Source organism: Mytilus trossulus, chromosome 2 (genome assembly GCF_036588685.1).
Source record: "Mytilus trossulus isolate FHL-02 chromosome 2, PNRI_Mtr1.1.1.hap1, whole genome shotgun sequence".
Taxonomy (NCBI): Eukaryota; Metazoa; Mollusca; class Bivalvia; order Mytilida; family Mytilidae; genus Mytilus; species Mytilus trossulus.
Window position 1 is genome coordinate 23,300,189 of NC_086374.1, and position 23,924 is coordinate 23,324,112.

Here is a 23,924-nt window from a genome sequence, read left to right on the forward strand (position 1 = left end):
TTTTTTCTCCATCATTGGTTTTGTTCCTTTATTTTAGTGCGGCAGTGCAAAGATGTGAATATCTAAAAAAAAAATGTATATAAATTCCCAACTTATTAATCTTTTGGGTTTTTTTTTGGTTATTCGGCTTCGCCGCAGTTGACAATGTTTTCTCGGGATACCAATCTGCTCCCCCTCCCACTCAGCTATGTGTTGTTATAATTTGTTTAACATAGACTTTGTACACACTTTATATGGCATTCAGATAAATGTATTCAGTCTAGATTTCTTTAGCTGTAATGATCAAGCTAACATTGTACTGAATAAAAAAGCAACGTGTGATTCGAGGGATTTTAACGTAGTATTAGATGTTGCAGAGATTGGAATCCGCCAACAGCTTTAGGACCTCGTAATTTATGCCAACAATATTACTGTTCGTACTTTAGAATATTTTGCAAGTTTTGAGAAAATTGAAAAGAAATACGTAAGCCAAAAAAAACAAACTCTAATTCTAAATTTTTATAGCAGCATTTGCACATGTATATAAACAGGATCAACTAAAATCGAACTAACTGTAATTCCGAAATTTGCGCAATTTAAAATGATTTGATTGATGCAAGCAGAATTTTCTATATCTGAAGTTTAATGAAGTATTATATATATATACTTTGCTATAAATTATTTTATTTTTGAAGTGGCGGTTAAGCCGTTATTTTCAATCAGCGGATCTATATTTTTCCCTGCCGCTTTTTCATGCTGGAAGCTTGTAATTTACAATGTTCCATTCAATTCAAATTGTGAAAAGCAATGTGTATTCAATTATTTTAAATTTTCGTTCACTTTGAAATACAGTTTTACTTCGGAGTTCCTGTTTATTCATGCGAAAGGCCCCATCACCATTAGTCATTACAGTTCTCGTTCAAGTTTATTGTCAATTTCTCTTGCTTACCCGTCTGAAGTAATTTCCGACATTATTTTTTACAAATTTCGTGTCACACAGAAAGCAATTAAACTCTTTAGCTTTTCAATATTTTTTTTACTATAAATTATTTGTTTTAAAAATAGCACTAGTACTTTCATTTTCAAATTCTATTATAGACTATATCGCGGACGTGAAAGAAAGCACTGTAAAGAAAGATTTATGTTTATATTTATATGAGAAAATGGTTATATAACAGTTATATCAGGAATATCAATTAAAAAATATTAGTATTAACCTCTTTTTTGTGTGTCGAGGATTGAATACGTCCAAGCCGTTTCACTCACGTTGACAGCTGTTTTGGGAAAATTTAATTCTTTGAAAGCAAATGACTGAATGTCATGTAAGTCTGTGTCAAAGTTTTCTATGGAATTTCAATAAATAAAATGACAATACATAGTGTAAGCTTTAGTTTGTTATTGTGGGAGTTTACGTGTGTAATGCATGTACGTGTTTATGATATTCTTATCAATATACAGTGTATAATACATTTCGATTTCGCGTCACATATCAACATTCCCGATTTTTTAAATCTCTGATCTTTGTTGATTACCAGCGTATAGTAAGTTTATGTATGGACAGTTACCCAAAGGTATAAAAAAAAAACAGTTCCGAGATCTATTCTTTGTACTTAAAATAGTTTTGTAGAAACATAATTTATATGCAAGTTTTAAGTTGGTCAACTAGTATTAGTAAAGGACAGTATAAAACCCAACTCAGTCGCTCTTCGGACATCATGACATGCCCAGTTTCTTTCATTTTCATGGGAGGAAAGCACTGTTAAAATGTTACAACTTCATTTTACATTCTTCACTTTTAGCTATATTTTGATGAGATGCATCCAATACTCTTCCACCAAATTGACCATTATTCCGACGAAGCGGAATATATTCCGACATCTTGAAAATATTTTTTCTGGTGTACGGGAGATAACTCCCATAGCAACAAACGCCTATTTTCCTGTTTTCCGCTAGAGGCGTTCATTTAAGTACCTCTCACCTTAACCTTGCTTCTGTTGATGTTTTGTTCAACAGAATATATCAACATGAGAGCATAAAGTTTGTGCACCAATTGTCATGCTAAATTAAATGAATTTTAAATTCAGAAATTAATTCCATTGAGAAAATGAGTTTTTTGCATTTCCTGACTGTTATAATTATGAATGAATAAAGCCAACACTTCCATGACTACATGTTGAAATTATTTTGACATGTCAGCAGGAAAACTGACGAAAATAAATAAAAATATTTGAAGTCTAATAGAAATCTATAATCTTAGTCCCATAACATAAATAATACCTTACAAACTGTGTTGTTATGGCCTAGCTTATGATGCATATATTATTCGTCCAACATTAGGATTAGATTCCTTACAAGCCAATTAACTTTCAGGAAATGTACTCGTTGTTGCATATATCGTGCAGTTGCACTCCACTCCAATCTTAATGGACTAGCATTGTCAGTTTTCCTATTGAATGTCAGTGGTTTTCTCCAGACACTCTGGCTTCCTACACCAATTAAAAGTGGCCACCACAATATAGCCAAAATGTGGTGCTAAAAAGTGGTGATAAAACATAGAAAAATCAAATCATTGTTGCCTATAAGAAAGTCGATTTCATGTAATGATTTTTAAGAAATTTGAATGGGTTTTATATAAAAATAAGTATTTTTGGTATGATTATCAATGAGACAACTTTCCACCAAAGACTAATGCAAGTGTTGCGTGGCCAAAGTGGGGACAAGTTCCATTAGGAACCTAAATAATCCAGACTAATGAAGAGACTACATTTTATTGATGATGTTAACCATTCAAGTATAATATCACAACTGAACTGCATTATTCATGGCAACCATGTGCAAGAATACAACTATGGGAAAACCCTGACATTTTCATATTGCACGTGGTTAAAATAAACAAGATACCGGATACATAAATATTTGTGGTCAAGCCGCTGACAAGCTTTAATTATAGTTCCAAATTTATGAATTAGTAAAAGTATATTTTATCTCTAATCTATCAACATGTGATAATTAGGGCCCCGACTAAAAGTCGGGTCGCCCTATAGTGATTAGTCTGTCCGTCCGTCCGTCTGTCCGTCTGTCCGTCCGTCCGTCTGTCCGTCCGTAACACTTTAACTTTGTGTCCGCTCCATATCTAGAAAACCATTATGATTTCATACTTTATACTTTACATTTTTATTAACCACCACCAGAGGGCGTGTCATGATGTATGTACAACTTTCTAGGTCAAAGGTCAAGGTAAAAAAAACTTTGGTTTCAGTTGACAACCCTGTGTCCTGTGGTGATGATCGTGTCCGCTCTATATCTTGAGAACCCTTATGATTTCAAAGTTTATACTTGACATCCATTTTAACCAACACCAGAGGGTGTGTCATGATGTATGTACAACTTCCTAGGTCAAAGGTCAAGGTCAAAAACTTTGGTTTCAGTTGACAACCCCGTGTCCTGTGATGAAGATCGTGTCCGCTACATATCTAGATAACCGTTCTGATTTTATACTTAATACTTAACATGTTTATTACCCAACACCAGAGGGTGTGTCATGATGTATGTACAACTGCCTAGGTCAAAGGTCAAGGTAAAAAACTTTGGTTTCAGTTGACAACCCTGTGTCCTGTGGTAAAGATCGTGTCCGCTCCATATCTGGATAACCTTTATGATTTCAAAGTTTATACTTGACGTCTATTTTAACCACCATCAGAGGGTGTGTCATGATGTTTGTACAACTTCCTAGGTCAAAGGTCAAGGTAAAAAAAACTTTGGTTTTAGTTGACAACCCTGTGTCCTGAGTTGAAGATTGTGTCCGCTCTATATCTTGGGAACCGTTTTTATTTCAAATATTATACTTGACATCCATTTTAACCAACACCAGAGGGTGTGTCATGATGTATGTACAATTACCTAGGTCAAAGGTCTGTCTTTCTGTTGGTCTGTCCATCGCTTACAATTTTGATTCACACTATATTTATTTACCCAACGTTATTGACAGCGGGGCCCACAGAGATGGCTTCCATCTCAATGATATCTAGTTATTTTAAATGAAATAGATGATCGTAACAGCAATTATAGTTAAGTTCAATGTACTGCCTTCAACAATGAGCAAAATTCATAACACAAAGCAAGGTATAAAAGGCTCTTAAATGACACAAAGTGTAAAACAGAGATAACTAACTGCCTGATTTATGTACACAACAATAAACGAAACAGATATGATAAACAGTACTAATGTATAACCAGGGGCGGATCCAGCCATTTTAAAAAGGGGGGGTTCCAACTATATGTCCCCATTCAAATGCATTGATCGGCCAAAAAAAAAAGGGGGGGTGGGGGGGGTTCCAACCCCTGGATCCGCGCTTGATAACCATTGAATTACAGCTTGACTTAGGAAAGGTACATGCAGATTGTTATTAGAGAAATTCTGTTTTCTACCTTAAACATTTTGTAATATAATTTATATGAAAATTAGCTTTAAACACCTTCATACAATTTAAACAAACATAATATTTTTTGTCTGACTACTTTCCTTAAGGAATACCAAACTAGATTTTGAATCTCTATATCTATATCTTCTGCATGAGTTATTTCCTTTTAACTGTATCTGCACTTATTTGATAACTAAGTTGAAATAATTGCTGTGATTAAATTTGAATATCTGCCAAGTATGATTAATATTGAAGCCTTATGTACTTTCAAATAATCATTTGAATATCGCAAAATTATGCTTATCCTTTTTGAACTTCATCCTGTAGGGACATTTTATGTTTACAGTGCTGGTATTGTTGCTGTCTTAAATCCATTTTAATTTCTTATTGAACTGTTGTGTCAGATTTTAACTTCCTTATGTTTGAATTGTATTTAGAAAACGGAGCAGAAATCTTGACTTGTAAATTGATGTTGCTTTTTATTAGATTTTCATGTATAGCTGAATCTAATGATTTCTAAATGAGTATGTGTAAAATTGACAAGTGAAAATTTATTGATGTACTTGGCTAAGCAGAAATAGAAGTTTTGTGAACAGTATAAAAAATTTCAACTTTAAGAAATTGTCAACTTTTATAAAAATAAGGAGATGCGTTTGGATTGCATATGAGACAACTGCCCAGCATATTCAATATGGTGTTGATGAATTCCACTGAAGTTCACCATAGGGCCTTCAACAATAAGCAAAACCCATGCTGTAATGTCTGTAAAGTCTGCTATAAGAGGTATGACAAAATCGGAAACAATTTCAAGGAAAACCATTAGCCTATTTGATGTAAACACTTAGTGGAATACAAACATGTTTGTTAGCGATCAGTCCTCACTCTTATAAGGGATGGTGGTATAATAACATGAGAGCACATTTTAAAAATCAGCAGCAGGAAATAGATTGACTCATCAGATTGGTACAAACCATATAAAAAGCAACTCACATATAGACATAAGACACAAAGTACCCCCTTGGTACTAAAAGTTAGTTCAAAGCCAATATCAGCTTATATGTTCTCTGGTGGAGAGTTCTCTCATTGGCAATCATACCACATCTCTTTATTTTTATAATAGTAAACTCATTAGCTGATTTCAATAACAAATAAAATGAACATCAAAATAGCAGGTGAAAAATTCAGGGTCTTGGGAACCTCTTGTTCATTTAAGGAGCACTTGAATGCCTTCATTCAGGGTCTTGGGAACCTCTTGTTTAATTAAGGAGCACTTGAATGCCTTCATTCAGGGTCTTGGGAACCTCTTGTTTAATTAAGGAGCCCTTGAAAGCCTGTCTATTTTCACCATTAGTCATACATTGTATATGCCAGTTGAGCCAATACAAGAAGACTGTTATAGGAAAAGAACAACTATAACAAAACAGTAGACATGTGTTTATAGAATGAATGCAGATATTTACAAAAAGCTAACAAAGCAATTTTAAAGAATATGATATGGTGTAGACAGCATCAGGAAACTTGTGGCCTATTTTTTTTCATGGCACTGTACTTTTATTCAGGAATTTAATTAGAAAATCTCATGACGTTAAAGCCATACTTTCTGTTCTCATGCCAACTAGGATTTATTGAATTTTTCCTTAACATATTGTATAGCTTTTGTATTGTTTATAACATTGGTAAAAGATCAGTCTTGCTATTCAAACACACAGATATATATATATATATATATATTAGGTTATGTCATCAGATTTGTTTGCAAATTGGAGTTTACTTTGGAGTAATATCAATAAATATAAAAAATTAAGGTTCATTTTTCTAAAAGTCTCTAAAGAATATTACATGTTTAGCTCATTTTAACAGCTTTTTTCACTTAAACCTTTATGGATTTGTTGTTAAACATTTATTCAGTAAAATTTTTGAACAGTTCATAATAACCCATCAAGGTATAGACACAAAATTGAGCTGAGATTTTAGTATTCATGTGACAGGATAGAGCTTAACTTGGATTATTCAAGTCTCTTTTGAATTATTTACAAAATAAAATAGTTTTATTTAGATATTTTTAAATCATTATAATATTGTCCTTAAATGGTGTTAAGTATATTCATCATAACCGAATTAAAATGAGTACACACATTGACCTAGAATTTAAATTCAATATCCAGCTACTGGTTAGCAACTTTGTAAAATCAAGATATTAATGAAGTTATATAGAATGACGTAATTTACTAAACAAATGTCTGGAAAAAAAGAAATGGAGGCTATCCTTAGATGAAACAGCAACCCAACAACAATAAACAAACAAATTATATCTATGAGGTCAACAAAAAAGTCTTTAACAATAGATAACTATTTCAATTCAATATGTCAAGCTATAAAACTGTTTCAATTCAATATGTCAAGCTATAAAACTGTTTCAATTCAATATGTCAAGCTATAAAACGTTTCAATACAAATGTTAAGCTATACAACTGTTTCAATTCAATATGTCAAGCTATAAAACTGTTTCAATACTCTATGTCAAGCTATAAAACTGTTTCAATACAAATGTTAAGCTATAAAACTGTTTCAATACTATATGTCCAGCTATAAAACTGTGTCAAAACAAAATGTCAAGCTGTTAAAAGGATGGGCAGGAATTTGCCCCAAATTTGGTCCATGTGCATAAAGCATCAATTTTTAGTTACATGCCTTTGGGTTAACACTATTTTTCAAAGTTTCAGGCCTCATAACGTCAGGTTTCAGACCTTGAAGGTAAGCCCACCCCTCCAAAAAATCCAATTTTGTCCGATTTCAATTTTCAAATTTCATATTTGAGCTCAACATAAACATTAAAAGTGATAAACATGACAATTAATAGTGTTAGATTGAGGAAACCTGCATTAACTTTGAAATAAATGACATTACGTTAACCTCCAAAAGTATGGAGTGCCATTGGTGCCAAATAACGGTGTTTTGGGTACGGCCATAATATTGCAACCCCTCATTGTAAGGGGATCCATGTCATGAGAGAATGAAAGACATTAAAAATATTTTTTTATACACTTATCCAAGGAAAACAAAACATGTTTTAGTTAGTACATATGAACTTTTGGTGAAAGTTTCTAGACACTACAAGAAAAAATTATAGAAATTTAAAAAGTAAAAGATTTCTTTCCACTTCCTCAAGGAAACATGTTTTGGTACATGTGTACTCTTTGTAACTGTTCTGTTGATTGAACACATCAGCATAGCCTTTGTCCTAAAGTCATACCAGGAATGAACAGTAGGGTTCTTTATTTCTTTGTAATTCTGTAACCTATCCATAGCCTTTAACAAAGGTTCATTCAATAGGTTACGTAATAGGAAGTAAACTTACACTTTTTATTCTACGATGTTTTTAAAAAAACAATAATTAGACCTAAGTTTAAGTTTTAATTTACAGTGTTTATTGATGCAATGAATAACTTAGAATAGTATTGATAGAGTTTTCATATAAAAAAAATTCTCGCTTGATGTATGAATTGAAATGATTAGGTTCAAATAGGGATGAACTGGATCTCCTTACAATTTTTAAATGATCTGAATGAGTTTCTAATGTCCAGTGACAAATGTTACATCCATGTGATTTTATACAAAGGTATATAGGTAGAAAGAATTCAGAGAAGAGTGCTATTGGTCTATCAGCACTAAAGCAATCTTTTCAAACATCTTTTTAAAACATAATTTTCTTTCACAATTAATACTGTCTTTGTCATGAATGCATCTAACTGTGATATTTTAGAGTAGCCGATCAGTCAACTATGGGAAATAATAACAGTTCAAGTTTTAAAATTTTAGTTCAGTGTACTTAATTGAATTGGAAGATTTTCAGAGCAAAAATTTCAGCAAGCCATGACATGATATCTGATGGTTTACCAGTATGAAGGGGGAGTGTTTACCTTAAATAATTAATCTGACATGATTATAAACCTTTTACATTCAATACAATAATTAAAAACCTTTAAATGTTATGTAATACACATTCAAACTAAATTGTATGACAGAAATGCAATATAATAACTTTTTTATTTTTTTCAGTATTGAGATTTCTAACACGTACTAATATTTGATGGAGAACAAGAATTAAATACCAACCAGTTTGTGATACCTGCCTGATAATACATTTGTAGTGGTTCAAGAAGAGGTATAATTAAAATACATATTTAGGGGAATAGTCTAAATATTACAATCAAAGTGCTTTACTTTGACAACCTTTAACATAAACCAAAAGCTCCAGATACAGCAGTATAAATATCATGATAAACAGTGTAGGACACAGCCGGTCGCCTGGTTGCCAAATGCGACCAAAACCTTGATTGGGCGATTAGAAACTGTAAAAAGATAGATAGTTACTGACCCAAAAATAAATCATTGGGCGAGTGCATTATTATTCTCAAAATCGTAATTACTCCTATAAATAACACACCCAACTTCGGAACAATCATTTTCGGATATCCTCTGGTCACATCGTTGAAACGTACAAGTTGAGGAGGTGTTCCATAATTGGAAGGATATACGATTGGCTGGCCCGACTGTCCTACACGAAGAATAAGTGCAATGGAATATTAACATGGCGGTTGACAAACACGTCGTGCGTGATATTGCTTGTTTAGTGGGTCAAATAAGGCTTTACTGGCAATGTTGATCGCTAAACAAATTGTGTTTTATGAAAGATAACGACAGTCATTGACAGTAAAATCTTGTCTGACCCACTAAACAAAAAAAGGACAAGGGAATTATGAAAAGAACTCCAAACACGGATACAAATGAGAAGCTGTCAAAATATTTTTCACTGAACCACCAAGGACAGAAACAAGTAATAAGAAAATATTACGTTTATAAAAGGTCTTTTGATTTTGTTTTGCACTGATATTTTGTACTGAAATACAAACTTATGAAATGACTGACCGGATAGAATATCGCGGATAAATTCTCCGTACTAATTTTAATATATCAATTCGCAGAAAACTGTACATGTTTAATTTTAAACGCAACAACAAAATCTTCACACTACATCACTATGCAATCGAAAATCCTATATTGATCTATAGTTAAGGCACTGGACAGTGAGGTTTTATGTTTTTTTTTTCATTTTTTATCACTCAACACAGAATTTTTTTTTAGTAAAATAATTGGGCTACCAATTGGCATTTTGGGCCTGTGAAGTAATTTTTTTACTGGCCCAAAATTTTTTTTTCGGGCCAGCCTTTGGCTGCCCCGACTGTCCTACACTGATAAATAGTAAATTTATTAGTGCCAATGTCATGCCCGTAGCCAGGGGGGGGGGGGGTTCAGGGGGTTTCGGACGACCCCCCCCCCCCCTTGAAAACATATAAGCACTGATAAAGTCGATGTTCTGTTCGAATTGTGACTGTTAAAGTCGAGTTTGTGAGTCAAACGAACCCCTCCTTGGAAATTCCTGGCTACGGGCCTGAATGTTATATATCTATGTATTAAGGTGTTCCTTTATGAGTAGTAAACTGTACAACTTTCCAAACCATATCTTTTCAAACCAGATGTCTGCCTAAAGATTGTTCTCCTACATGTCATATTTTGTATGTCAAAGATACTGTAAATTCAGAAATTAATGCGAGGTTTTTATTATTGCGAAAAATGCGACTGAGTTGTAAACGCAATAATTTAAATTCGCATTTTGAAATATTTTATATGAATTTAACAGGATTTTTCTCAAAATCGTAAAAATTAAAATCGCATTTAAGTCTAAAATGACAAAATCGCAATAATAAATGCACGCCATAATTTCTGAATTTACAGTATTTATTTTGCGAGCTACCAAATGTGGAAATCATTTAACAAAAAAACATTAATATAACCTGCAACTTTCTGTTTGATCAAAAAGGTTTATAAGTTATATCAGTGGCAATCAAACCTCATTAAAAACATCATTTAGAAATGTTCAAATTATTATAAAAATAATGAGATGTCATATGATTGCACTCCTATACCATAGACCAAATGACATAAAAGTGAGCAACTATATAGCATTCAACAATGAGTAATACAGATAATAAATTTCAAGCTGTAAAAGCCACTGCCATAACAAATGTTTATATGAGAAAAAAAAGAAGCAGTCTGATTTATATACAAAACAATCAACAAATATGATGACATACAGCATTAGACAACAAGCACTTGATCACAGGCTCCTGACATGGGACAGATGGAATATGGAGGGGTTATACATATATGTTACTTTGTATTAAAGCAGGTTACATTGAGTGTGTAGGTGAAGGTAATATCTTTGGTTAGCTTGTTTGCTAGCTGAACCATAAAGTCATTATTAGGTAAAGTATACTACCCTCCTTTCAAAGTACTCTGGTTGGCCTATAGACAGATAGATTGGTTATTTGTCGAACTAGTCTCCTCCTCTTAAAGGAGGATAGTATAACTTTACCTAATAATGACTTCACGCAAGCATGCTTACCAAATATATTACCTTTACCTACACACTCTATGCAATCAGCTGTAATTGATATTTATCTCAATGGCCATCAAACTGCAAAATTTGTACATTTTATTTTTAAAAAACTAATGTTGGTAATGACACATTACAGATAATTAAAGGGTTTGTACGTATACCTACCCAGTATAAAGTCACATTTCACTATTTTATAGGTATTTTCAAATGTTCTTATGTTATTAACCATGTTAACAGATAGATTTATCTTGTTGCAATTTACAAATTGAGTTTCTTATCAGCCCATCACAGTTCCCTTATTAGGCATTATTAAAGACAATCATGTATGAGCTTGCAAAAATTGAATTATATTTCATAAAATTTAATAGGGTGTATATTTCTGCGATGTTATAAATAATAAATGATGACATTTGTTTCTCAAGGTAGTTTGATATTGTCGTTTGTTGTCAGTTCTGTGATCTATTTGTACTTGATTTCAGACGTTACAGTCAGCATAATAAACATGTAAGTCCAATTATCTCATCAATTATACACACATAAAAATGTGGAACATAAATAAAGTTGATGTACAAACGTGTACAACAGATTTATCAACTACGTGGTTAATCATAGGAGCAGTACGAAAAAGGAGAATTTGTGTTTATGTCAGTAAGACAGCAACCAAACAATATGGAACCATATCGCTGTTGTGAAATTTGTTATTCATTTCTAACTTTAGATCATATGATAAGGGTTTGTAAGGCGTTTATCTGTAAAGTTGATCCACACAATCCTGTTAATTGTTTATGTACTCAAAAGTGCAACTTATAACTTATTTTGAGGAAAAGTCAATCTTGTCTGTTGATTACCTTATGTCCTGAACAAATAAGTTTAGTTAAACTAGTTAATTCCTTTGTTTAAGAAAGTTGTGGAGGAGAGAGAATATAGATTTGGTCTGTATCGTCCATCCTTTGCAAACATTTAACAGAAATGTTTATTTTGATTAAAGCTGCTTGAACTGTTTTAAATAAGAGGCATTTTAAAATAAGAAAACATGATAATTTTGAACAGATCTTTTGTCATTTGATACATCATTTATGGTGTCAATGTCCACTCTAAAGTAGAGGAGACATCATACTTTATTTCATGCATGAACAACTGTGGTTAACATTTTTTTCTTATGGCCTAGATATAAGAAACCACAAAAATTAGAGGAATGACCTTTTGTAAGGTCATGTTTTGGTTCACTCTTTAATTAGGTGACCTTTTTAACACCAGTAAAGTTAGAATTTACCAAAAGTTGTTTAAAGTTTTAAACTAAATTGTGGACATTGAGTCAAATATTAAAAAAAAACAGAGATTTTCTTCGATGAGAGTGAATTTATCCACTAACAAAAAGACATCTGTAGTCCATATAAGATATTCTATAATAGACAAGTGTTTGTACAATTAAACCTTTATTAATAAAACTATACTGCTGTAATAAAAACAATGATTCAAACAAGATCTTGTTTAATACCAATGAAAAATGATTGCTGTCGACATGAAAAATATCTTCAATGATTTATTTATTGATATTTAAAATTTTGAATACTGCATGGACTGAAAAGAGTATTATGTGGTTAATGATTTTATTTTTAAGTGATGAATATCATTAAGTGAAAGTTCATTGTACTTCCTGTTTAAAACAATTAGGTAAAAGTACATACATGACCTTTCTGTAATCCATTATACATAAAGGATTAATGTAAATAACAGCAAATCAGTACAACTTCTATAATTTAAGGTATGAAGGCAAATAAAAAAGGAACAAAAAAAAATATGTGTATTGATTAAACAGTTGATATTGTTTGGTATACAAAGAAAAGGAAATATGGGGAAAACATTAATGGGACAGCAACCAAACCTCAAAATGAAACTTACGTTTTCTTGTTAAAAAATTGAAAACAACACGTTTAATAATTTCTTGTGTCTGAAGCACTTTTTTGGATTTACCTTCATCAGGAACACTCAAAGACAAACATTTGAAATCCGAAGATGTATAAGTACAGATACCGTTGGAGAGTTATATGTAAAAAATACCTAAAATAAATAGCCAAATTCATCCAAAGCCAACTTTGCCTGAGGGAGTTGAAACCTTAGTTTCTTATTAAATTATGTTTTATTGTTTCTGAATAAATTATGTTTCATCTGATTTCATCCTTCAATCACTTCAATTCTTTTGATTACAAACGAGTAGGAACATTGTTTCATATAGCAACATCAGAGAAGTCCCTCATTGCTGTTGTCTCCCAGCTTGTGTATTGCCGTCTGTACATACATACTTACATCCCAAAGTTTGCTTCCGTTCTCTTAAGTTTAGTTTGGTTAACCAAATGTTATGAAACTTATACACAATGCTTATTACCATATATCACAGATCAACTTTGAATTTGGGTGCTGTCACTTTCTCCACTCTTATGTTATGCTCCATTTTAAATGAAAAATTGCTACATTTAGTGTTTTTTTCACTCAAACACCCAACATGCAGAAACAAATGGCATAAAAGCTATAGGTTTGATTAAGAACATCAGCTCTTGCATATTTATAAACAGGGCATTTGTGCCCCATGAACACATTTTGAATAGATTGAATTTAACAAAAGGGATTCAAATGTGGACACAAAAAATTACATATTGTATAATATTAAAGTTTGATAATTCTCAACAGGTATCAGTTTATTATTATTATTATGGTTTAAATGTGCCCAATAGCAATGAGAAAAAGTCTTAATTATGTGTCCAATAGGGAAGCTAAAAAAGAAATTTTTACTTCCTATTATTGTAGCAGGTATATACACCTCCAAGTTGATTAATTAATATTGTTTTTTCAGACAAGTGATTTAACTTTTTTTATTCACCTTCATTTTTTCAATAGCTTAGTACAAATAGTTCATAGATGGTCATACTTTTGTTTTTATGATAATACTCTCTGTTTATAGATGATGAATCAATTATTCCAGTACATATATTTGTTATTGATAGGTATATGTTAATATATTGACTTTTTTAATCATGTTAACTCTAAAACATCTGTATCAAATATCGATGTGTAACTTATCTTTCTATTTTTAGATGACAGATGAAATGATATGTTGACTACAACTAACCCTGTGACACAGAGTACAGACACAGAATCCACCAGATTAACCAGACTTTAGGTATATTGTCATTACATACAAATTACTAAAGAGGTGTGATTATTCAAAAATGTTCGAGGACATGAGAAGGAATCAATAGGATGAAATATTGAAGCAAAGCATGAAAACAACCAAAGAATGTACTACTGTGGATTCATTATTATTCGTTGAATACCAATTTTCGTGGGTTTCGTGGGTACAGGTGAACCACAAATTCAACTGGTCAATGAATAACATATTATCAGGCTTTGTGAAAAGTGATTGGTAAACCCACGAAATCATATTTTCATGAAAATGCAAGTTTTTAGCCTTCCATGGAAATTGATTTCCACGAAAATAAATGAATCCACAGTAATGTATTATTTCAGATGTTTATAATTTTAAATTTACTAAATATTTAGCTAATTTTATTAATGTCACTTTTGAACAGTCAAATATATGAGATTTATTATTGGTGGATTTCGGGGAAAGTTTTGTTTACAGATATATGTATCAGATATCATATTGTGAGTTCTTACTATTGCAATACTCACCAAGTCACATGGTCCAAGGACACAGTTGGCCTTTTATTTTCTGTCTGCAAAAAAATTGTATGCAAGAGTCCTATTGCACTCAGATTTCTTGTATTATGTCACCTTAGCATTAAAATGACCAGTAAGCAAAATTTCGATTTCCTATAGCTTCTTTATGCATCTTTATATGTAATTATAGGTTATGGCCTAAATTGACCCTAAATTATTTTGGTCTTACATGGCCTTGGGCCATTTTATACTCATGTGGAAAACTATTTGTAACTTTTCTTTCCATTTAAAGTACATAGATATAGATATAGATATATACAACTCGTCTAAACATCAACCCAACAATGTTAAATACATAAAATTGTACAATTTAAAATTAAAAAATAAACACCCAAAGTTCAAATATAAGAATAACCATATTGTCTCTAATATATATTCTATTGCCATTAGACTTGGTTAACTGTTTATAATTCCTTAATCTTAGTTTGAATCATGCCAAATTTGTTTAAAATTAGTCAATTCTTTCTGTCAAATATGGGTCTGGGACACAGTTATCATCCTGTACACGGTGTGGCCAGTGTATAACTCACAAAATTTTTCATACACCGTCAAATTTATGCTGAGAATATTAAGTAGGGAGATGAAATTACATGTGTAAAAAAATATTTGGTCATGCATTTCTAGGTAAAGAAGTGATTTCGTCCAGTTTAAAACTCAAAAACTAGTATGGATGAAGCTGTCAAACTGAATTACAGACCTTAAGCTCCTGGGTATAAATCACATTTTTTTTCTAATATAGGATTTCGCTATATTTTTCTCTAAATAAACTTTATCCTATACCTAATAGAAAAATAAAATAAAAATATGGGGTCACCGTTCATTTAAGCTCACAATCTGCCATCGAAAAAAGCATGCATTTTTGTTTAGGTTTTTTTTTCTGTTGAACTAATAGGAGAAAAAAAGGTAAAATCGAAATAAAAAAAGAACCTAATATAAGAAATTGCTTAAATTTTACAATTGTTTAGTTTAAGTGCAGCTTATTTGAAAAAAAATAATAAAAAATATAGGTCACCGATGAGTTTAAAAAGATATTTCAATTTTCATGCCAAAAATGTCATTTTTTTCACCAAAGGGAGATAATTTGGAGCTTTTTCAATGATATCAAAATTTTAAAAATCATTTGGGGCTAAAACGCCTTGATTTTTTAACCATATCATAATGTTACACCTGATAATGTAATGAATAAAATTTGTTATGAAAAATAAATGTTTGAATATTTGCTATTTTTTTTTTTGTACCCAGGAGCCTCCTTAACATGAATTTATCAATATTTTGAGTTAGAGCCTATAAACTTTTCTATAATTTTGATACAATTTGTCCCATAAGTAGTATATATGTACAGTAAACAAAATAAAAAATAGATTGGGTGCATTTATTTTAATTTTCTTTTTTTGTCTGAAAGAAATGCACTACGAAATAACTCTTCTTGGGCCTATTTCATTCCCATTCATAAAACTCCCTCATGATAATTTCTGAATTAACAGTTTGCATGTTTTGATGAGTAACAGCTGGACATTTATTCTTTAACATGTTAGCATTAATTATGTAACAGGTTGTTATAAAACTGCAATTGACTGAGCTGTCTGCAGGACACAAGGTGCAGTCATCTACATAGACATTTTCAGTTTCATTGATCTCTTTCAGATTTTTTTAACTTATTTTTATACAACCACAAACATAAAAAAGAATTAGATCATATATTGGTATCACATTGTTGTCGTCTTTAATTCGCAACAGCATAGTGCATTGCACAAAAGCAAAACATTGAATATAAATTTAAATTATACATTTCACTGATTTCATTAACGAATTTGAAGTTCTTTCACAATCTACAGTTATTCTGTGTCAGAAACCTATTATGTATAAAAAATTTAATTACAATCCAAATTCAGACCTGTAACAAGCATGAATATTGTGTCCATTTTGGTCCCAACTTTTCAGGGTTAGACCTCTGTGGTCCTATCCAGCTGTGCTCAGTGATGCAATTTATTCCACTTGATGTGCCAGTTCATGGCTTTTCCTGTTCTAGAGAGAGAATTATATGTTCCTGTCCTAGAGAAAGAACTATATGCTCCTATCCCAAAGAGATAATTGTATGCTCCTGTCCTAGAGAAAGGATAATATGCTCCTGTTCTAGAGAGGATTATATGCTCCTATCTCAAAGAGAGAATTATATGCTCCTGTTCTAGAGAGAGGATTAAATGCTCATGTTCTAGAGAAAGGATTATATGCTCCTGTCCTAGAGAGAGGATTATATGCTCCTGTCCTAGAGAAAGGATTATATGCTCTTGTCCTAGAGAAAGGATTATATGCTCCTGTTCTAGACAGAGGATTATATGCTCCTCTAGAGAGAGGATTATATGCTCCTGTCCTAGAGAAAGGATTATATGCTACTATCCCAAAGAGAAGATTATATGCTCCTGTTCTTGAGAAAGGATTGTATGCTGCTGTCCTAGAGAAAGGATTATATGCTCCTGTCCTAGAGAGAGGATTATATGCTCCTGTCCTAGAGAAAGGATTATATGCTACTATCCCAAAGAGAAGATTATATGCTCCTGTTCTTGAGAAAGGATTGTATGCTGCTGTCCTAGAGAAAGGATTATATACTCCTTTCCTAGAGAGAGGATATAGGCTTCTGCCTCAGAGATGATTATTTGCTCCTTTTGTTTTTCTGTAAAACTCAAGAGCATTATATTATAATACTGATAAACAATTAGGTTCAATATTTACACATAATAAATAAAATTCATATGAATAGTCCATCGAGAACAATATATCTCATGCAAATTCGATTGAAAACTTATAAGAAGGGGTGACCTTTGGAAATATAAGTTGTTATTTGATAATTTCTTTATAAGCTCTCTCTCTCTACCCCCCTCCTGCAATTATTGATAGGTTTTTTTTATCAAATTTTAAAATATGTATAGTATCACATAAATTTCCATATATAGTTCAATAACAAGTGCCAATGAAAAAAGAGTTATGGACCTTGGAAATAATTAATTGATGTAAAAAATGCTATTTCCTCTGCAATTCTTCATAGATATGATTTAATTAGTGGTTAATATTTTGAATGAGTCCAGACAGTGGTCAATGATAAAATTTGGGTGTTGCTTTACTATGAAATAATGTCATTTAACTATTCCTACCTATAGATATGCAAGATTATTATTTTGAATGAGTTTTTGGAAAGTAGATTGTATGAAAATTGCCTTATAATTGCTATCATTATTATATGTAAAGTTTGTTATGCCCTATTATTGAAGAATTTAGCATAATTCATAGAAGTTTGATTGAAGAGATAAATTGTACTGCATTACATAACACTTGTTGTGCAAACTACATGTAGACGTCCCTGAACTTGAAAGTGTGGCTGGGGCAAGTGAATGCTGTTCCTTTATTTGAAAAGGGAGCTTTCATAAAATTATAGCTAAATGTTCTTGATAACACCCAGCAGATCAACTATAAACACTACTGTCCCCCTTTTTTAACCTCACAATAAATAGGGTACCTGTCCGACATTTATTGATATATATTTCCCCTGCTTTTTGACTTCTTTTATAATATTATTAAATATCTTATTACAAAAAGCCTTGTAGCGTTTCATCCTATTGAATAGACTGAGATCAAGTTTGAATATATCTTTTGTAGGAGAATAACAATGGCATATAATAGGTCCAAGGGCAGTTGTGTAATGAGTTGAAAGACTGCGATATTCGATGCACAAAAATAAATTCCTATTATTGAAGATGTAAACGCTTGAATGGGCTAAAATTAGAATTTAAATACACTCAAATTTTCTCATGTGGAGATGAATACAATGATTATTTAACATTTATACTAGTGAAAATTTTATCAATACAGTCATTGACTGCTTTGGTTTATTGAGTGGTGTTATTATGATCCATTGAAAAGTATAATTGAGGGGATTGATACCAAAATAAGAAAGGATTAGTTGACTTAGGTCAAACAGAATGACATGTCATCTTGATCATGGTATGTTTGTAAATAAAGGGGGTACTGCTTACAGGGATAGAAGGGTTGTAAATAAAATTATCTTTGCTACATGAGTAATAATGATATGGTTGTAAATAGAAGGGTCATTGCTACATTGGTAGCACTGGTATGTGTGTAAATAAAGGGGGTACTGCTTACAGGGATAGAAGGGTTGTAAATAGAAGGATCATTGATACATGGGTAATAATGATATGGTTGTAAAAAAAGGAGGTACAGCTATCAGGGATAGAAAGGTTGTAAATAGAGGTGTTATTGCAATTGCTACATGGGAAGCACTGGTATGTTTGTAAATTAATAGGGATAGCTATAAGGGACTGAAGAGTTCAGAAGTTACATTTTGTCTCACTTGCAAATTCGAAAGATACGTATTCTTATCAAGTGCATTAACTATTTGTATTTATATAAACCTTTATTTCTAAAGTGAGAAAAAACTTGATGTTTCATATCTTGTATACAGAAAACTTATGTTACAAAGTTGTTTATGATCAATAACCTCATTTTCATGGTTCAGTGACTGCTTTGAAATATTGTATACTGAGGAATCAAACTTATTCGTGGGATACAAATTCTTCATGTGTTACGTGGGTACATGTAAACCATGATTTTATATGTTCAATGAAGTAAAAATTAAATTTTATTTATATGCAAACTTTAATTTAGATATTCTCTATAATACCAATTTTTTCTCAATACATTGAAAATTGCCTTGAAAATACATTTTTTTTAATGAATCTACAGGATTTTTTTGACGCATGAATTTCTCACATTTTATCAGTGATAACTATTATAAATAGTCTATATTTGGAACATGGGATCCTTGCAAGGTTTTCATGTCAGTTAGATGTTTTGGGTTCTATCCAATTTGAATAATTTTGTTTCCAGCTCATAATGAAACTGGTATTGTGTGTCTAGTTTAAAACTGTATTCACTTTCCATAACACCTATACACTTGCTGAACTTTCCCTGGTTGGCATCCTGCAGTTCTTGACATTAGCTCTGATCCAATAATTGCATGACAATGACCAACAACAATTGAGACAATAGCTCACATCTACCTTTAATCTAGCGTTAAAAACTGAACTATTAAATGAAGTTCAAGGACATTATTGTCAATCTACGCTAGCGATTCTGTAATTATGTCTATATTTGAAATAATCTGATAAGTCTTTGTTAAATTTCCAGTAATGTCTTGAAAGATTAGACACAAGTTTTATGTAGAAACGAATGAAATATATATATATGGTTGTTTTCTTCTTTATTGATCTGTGCAACAAAAGTGAATGAAATCAAGGTAATTATTATCCAATGTTAAAGTGTTAAGAATCATAAGGATGTTGTCTTCTTGTTAACATCACTTGTTCTTTGTGTGATGATAATGGACGGATGCATCAGATTGATTATCTCACAATCAGTATCAATGGGATGTTATCCATCAACCATACTTTAAAAGGTAATGGACGTTTTTTTTCAGATAGAAATAACCTTAAGTAGAATTGATTTAGATTTGTGTATATAGATATATATATATATATAAAGAGAGAATCACTATATAGCAATGGATTACATAATGTACACACTCGTAACATGATCATAAATAGGGAAAACCCAGGATTTAATACATTATTTTTCAGGCATGCTTGATCTTGATATTTTTGGTCCTTCAGTTATTTGTACAGTTTAAAAGCATTTTATTATCGTTTGACAGAAATGTATAGTTACAGAATTAATGGTTTGTAACAAGGGCTAATGAAGGGGGGTGTGGGGTTAGATTTGATTCAGTATGTTATGATTTGTGACAAGGGCTTTTGAAGGGGAAATGTGGGGTTTGATTTGATTCAGTATGTTATGGTTTATAACGAGGGATAGTGAAGAGGGATGAGGGGTTTGATTTGATACAGTATGTTATGGTTTATAACGAGGGCTAGTGAAGGGGATGAGGGGTTTGATTTGATTCAGTATGTTATGGTTTATAACGAGGGATAGTGAAGGGGATGAGGGGTTTGATTTGATTCAGTATGTTATGGTTTATAACGAGGGCTAGTGAAGAGGGATGAGGGGTTTGATTTGATTCAGTATGTTATGGTTTATAACGAGGGCTAGTGAAGGGGGGTGAGGGGTTTGATTTGACTCAGTATGTTATTGTTTGTAACAAGGGCTAGTGAGGGGGGTGAGGGGTTTGTTTGGATTCAGTATGTTATGGTTTATAACGAGGGCTAGTAAAGGGGGGTGAGGGGTTTGATTTGACTCAGTATGTTATTGTTTGTAACAAGGGCTAGTGAGGGGGGTGAGGGGTTTGTTTGGATTCAGTTTGTTATGGTTTATAACGAGGGCTAGTGAAGGGGATGAGGGGTTTGATTTGATTCAGTATGTTATGGTTTATAACGAGGGCTAGTGAAGGGGATGAGGGGTTTGATTTGATTCAGTATGTTATGGTTTATAACGAGGGCTAGTGAAGAGGGATGAGGGGTTTGATTTGATTCAGTATGTTATGGTTTATAACGAGGGCTAGTAAAGGGGGGTGAGGGGTTTGATTTGATTCAGTATGTTATGGTTTACAACAAGGGCTAGTGAAGGGGGGTGAGGGGTTTGATTTGATTCAGTATGTTATGGTTTGTAACAAGGGCTAGTGAGGGGGGTGAGGGGTTTGATTTGATTCAGTTTGTTATGGTTTGTAACAAGGGCTAGTGAAGGGGGTGAGGGGTTTGATTTGATTCAGTATGTTATGGTTTATAACGAGGGCTAGTGAGGGGGGTGAGGGGTTTGATTTGATTCAGTATGTTATGGTTTACAACAAGGGATAGTAAAGGGGGGTGAGGGGTTTGATTTGATTCAGTATGTTATGGTTTACAACAAGGGATAGTAAAGGGGGGTGAGGGGTTTGATTTGATTCAGTATGTTATGGTTTACAACAAGGGATAGTAAAGGGGAGTGAGGGGTTTGATTTGATTCAGTATGTTATGGTTTGTAACAAGGGCTAGTGAAGGGGAGTGAGGGGTTTGATTTGATTCAGTATGTTATGGTTTATAACAAGGGCTAGTAAAGGGGGAGTGAGGGGTTTGATTTGATTCAGTATGTTATGGTTTACAACAAGGGCTAGTAAAGGGGGGTGAGGGGTTTGATTTGATTCAGTATGTTATGGTTTACAACAAGGGCTAGTGAGGGGGGTGAGGGGTTTGATTTGATTCAGTATGTTATGGTTTATAACGAGGGCTAGTGAGGGGGGTGAGGGGTTTGATTTGATTCAGTATGTTATGGTTTATAACGAGGGCTAGTGAGGGGGATGAGGGGTTTGATTTGATTCAGTATGTTATGGTTTATAACAAGGGCTAGTAAAGGGGGGTGAGGGGTTTGATTTGATTCAGTATGTTATGGTTTACAACAAGGGCTAGTGAAGGGGGGTGAGGGGTTTGATTTGATTCAGTATGTTATGGTTTGTAACAAGGGCTAGTGAGGGGGGTGAGGGGTTTGATTTGATTCAGTATGTTATGGTTTACAACAAGGGATAGTAAAGGGGGGTGAGGGGTTTGATTTGATTCAGTATGTTATGGTTTACAACAAGGGATAGTAAAGGGGGGTGAGGGGTTTGATTTGATTCAGTATGTTATGGTTTACAACAAGGGATAGTAAAGGGGAGTGAGGGGTTTGATTTGATTCAGTATGTTATGGTTTGTAACAAGGGCTAGTGAAGGGGATGAGGGGTTTGATTTGATTCAGTATGTTATGGTTTATAACAAGGGCTAGTAAAGGGGGGTGAGGGGTTTGATTTGATTCAGTATGTTATGGTTTACAACAAGGGCTAGTGAGGGGGTGAGGGGTTTGATTTGATTCAGTATGTTATTGTTTGTAACAAGGGCTAGTAAAGGGGAGTGAGGGGTTTGATTTGATTCAGTATGTTATGGTTTATAACAAGGGCTAGTAAAGGGGGGTGAGGGGTTTGATTTGATTCAGTATGTTATGGTTTACAACAAGGGCTAGTAAAGGGGGGTGAGGGGTTTGATTTGATTCAGTATGTTATGGTTTACAACAAGGGCTAGTAAAGGGGGGTGAGGGGTTTGATTTGATTTAGTATGTTATGGTTTGTAACAAGGGCTAGTGAAGGGGGGTGAGGGGTTTGATTTGATTCAGTATGTTATGGTTTATAACAAGGGCTAGTGAAGGGGGTGAGGGGTTTGATTTGATTCAGTATGTTATGGTTTATAACAAGGGCTAGTAAAGGGGGGTGAGGGGTTTGATTTGATTCAGTATGTTATGGTTTACAACAAGGGCTAGTAAAGGGGGGTGAGGGGTTTGATTTGATTTAGTATGTTATGGTTTGTAACAAGGGCTAGTGAAGGGGGGTGAGGGGTTTGATTTGATTCAGTATGTTATGGTTTATAACAAGGGCTAGTGAAGGGGGGTGAGGGGTTTGATTTGACTCAGTATGTTATGGTTTGTAACAAGGGCTAGTGAAGGGGGTGAGGGGTTTGATTTGATTCAGTATGTTATGGTTTATAACAAGGGCTAGTGAAGGGGGGTGAGGGGTTTGATTTGATTCAGTATGTTATGGTTTATAACAAGGGCTAGTAAAGGGGAGTGAGGGGTTTGATTTGATTCAGTATGTTATGGTTTATAACAAGGGCTAGTAAAGGGGGGTGAGGGGTTTGATTTGATTCAGTATGTTATGGTTTACAACAAGGGCTAGTAAAGGGGGGTGAGGGGTTTGATTTGATTCAGTATGTTATGGTTTACAACAAGGGCTAGTAAAGGGGGGTGAGGGGTTTGATTTGATTTAGTATGTTATGGTTTGTAACAAGGGCTAGTGAAGGGGGGTGAGGGGTTTGATTTGATTCAGTATGTTATGGTTTATAACAAGGGCTAGTGAAGGGGGTGAGGGGTTTGATTTGATTCAGTATGTTATGGTTTATAACAAGGGCTAGTAAAGGGGGGTGAGGGGTTTGATTTGATTCAGTATGTTATGGTTTACAACAAGGGCTAGTAAAGGGGGGTGAGGGGTTTGATTTGATTTAGTATGTTATGGTTTGTAACAAGGGCTAGTGAAGGGGGGTGAGGGGTTTGATTTGATTCAGTATGTTATGGTTTATAACAAGGGCTAGTGAAGGGGGGTGAGGGGTTTGATTTGACTCAGTATGTTATGGTTTGTAACAAGGGCTAGTGAAGGGGGTGAGGGGTTTGATTTGATTCAGTATGTTATGGTTTGTAACAAGGGATAGTAAAGGGGGGTAAGGGGTTTGATTTGATTCAGTATGTTATGGTTTATAACAAGGGCTAGTGAAGGGGATGAGGGGTTTGATTTGATTCAGTTTGTTATG

At 33.2% G+C, this 23,924-nt stretch overlaps 1 protein-coding gene across 2 annotated transcripts in view; it reads left to right on the forward strand.

Annotated features, from left to right (window-relative positions):
* The first annotated feature begins 8,467 nt into the window (after positions 1-8,467).
* Positions 8,468-23,924, forward strand: part of LOC134706777 (uncharacterized) — a 57,096-nt gene continuing 41,639 nt past the window's right edge. The window contains exons 1-3 of one of the 2 annotated variants that reach the window (XM_063566043.1): positions 8,468-8,565; positions 11,340-11,364; positions 13,953-14,038. The gene's annotated coding sequence lies outside the window, so the exon portion shown is untranslated. Of the gene's footprint in view, positions 8,566-11,339; positions 11,365-13,952; positions 14,039-17,713; positions 18,595-23,924 lie in introns of those variants that run through there. The other variant, XM_063566044.1, reaches the window with a different exon arrangement.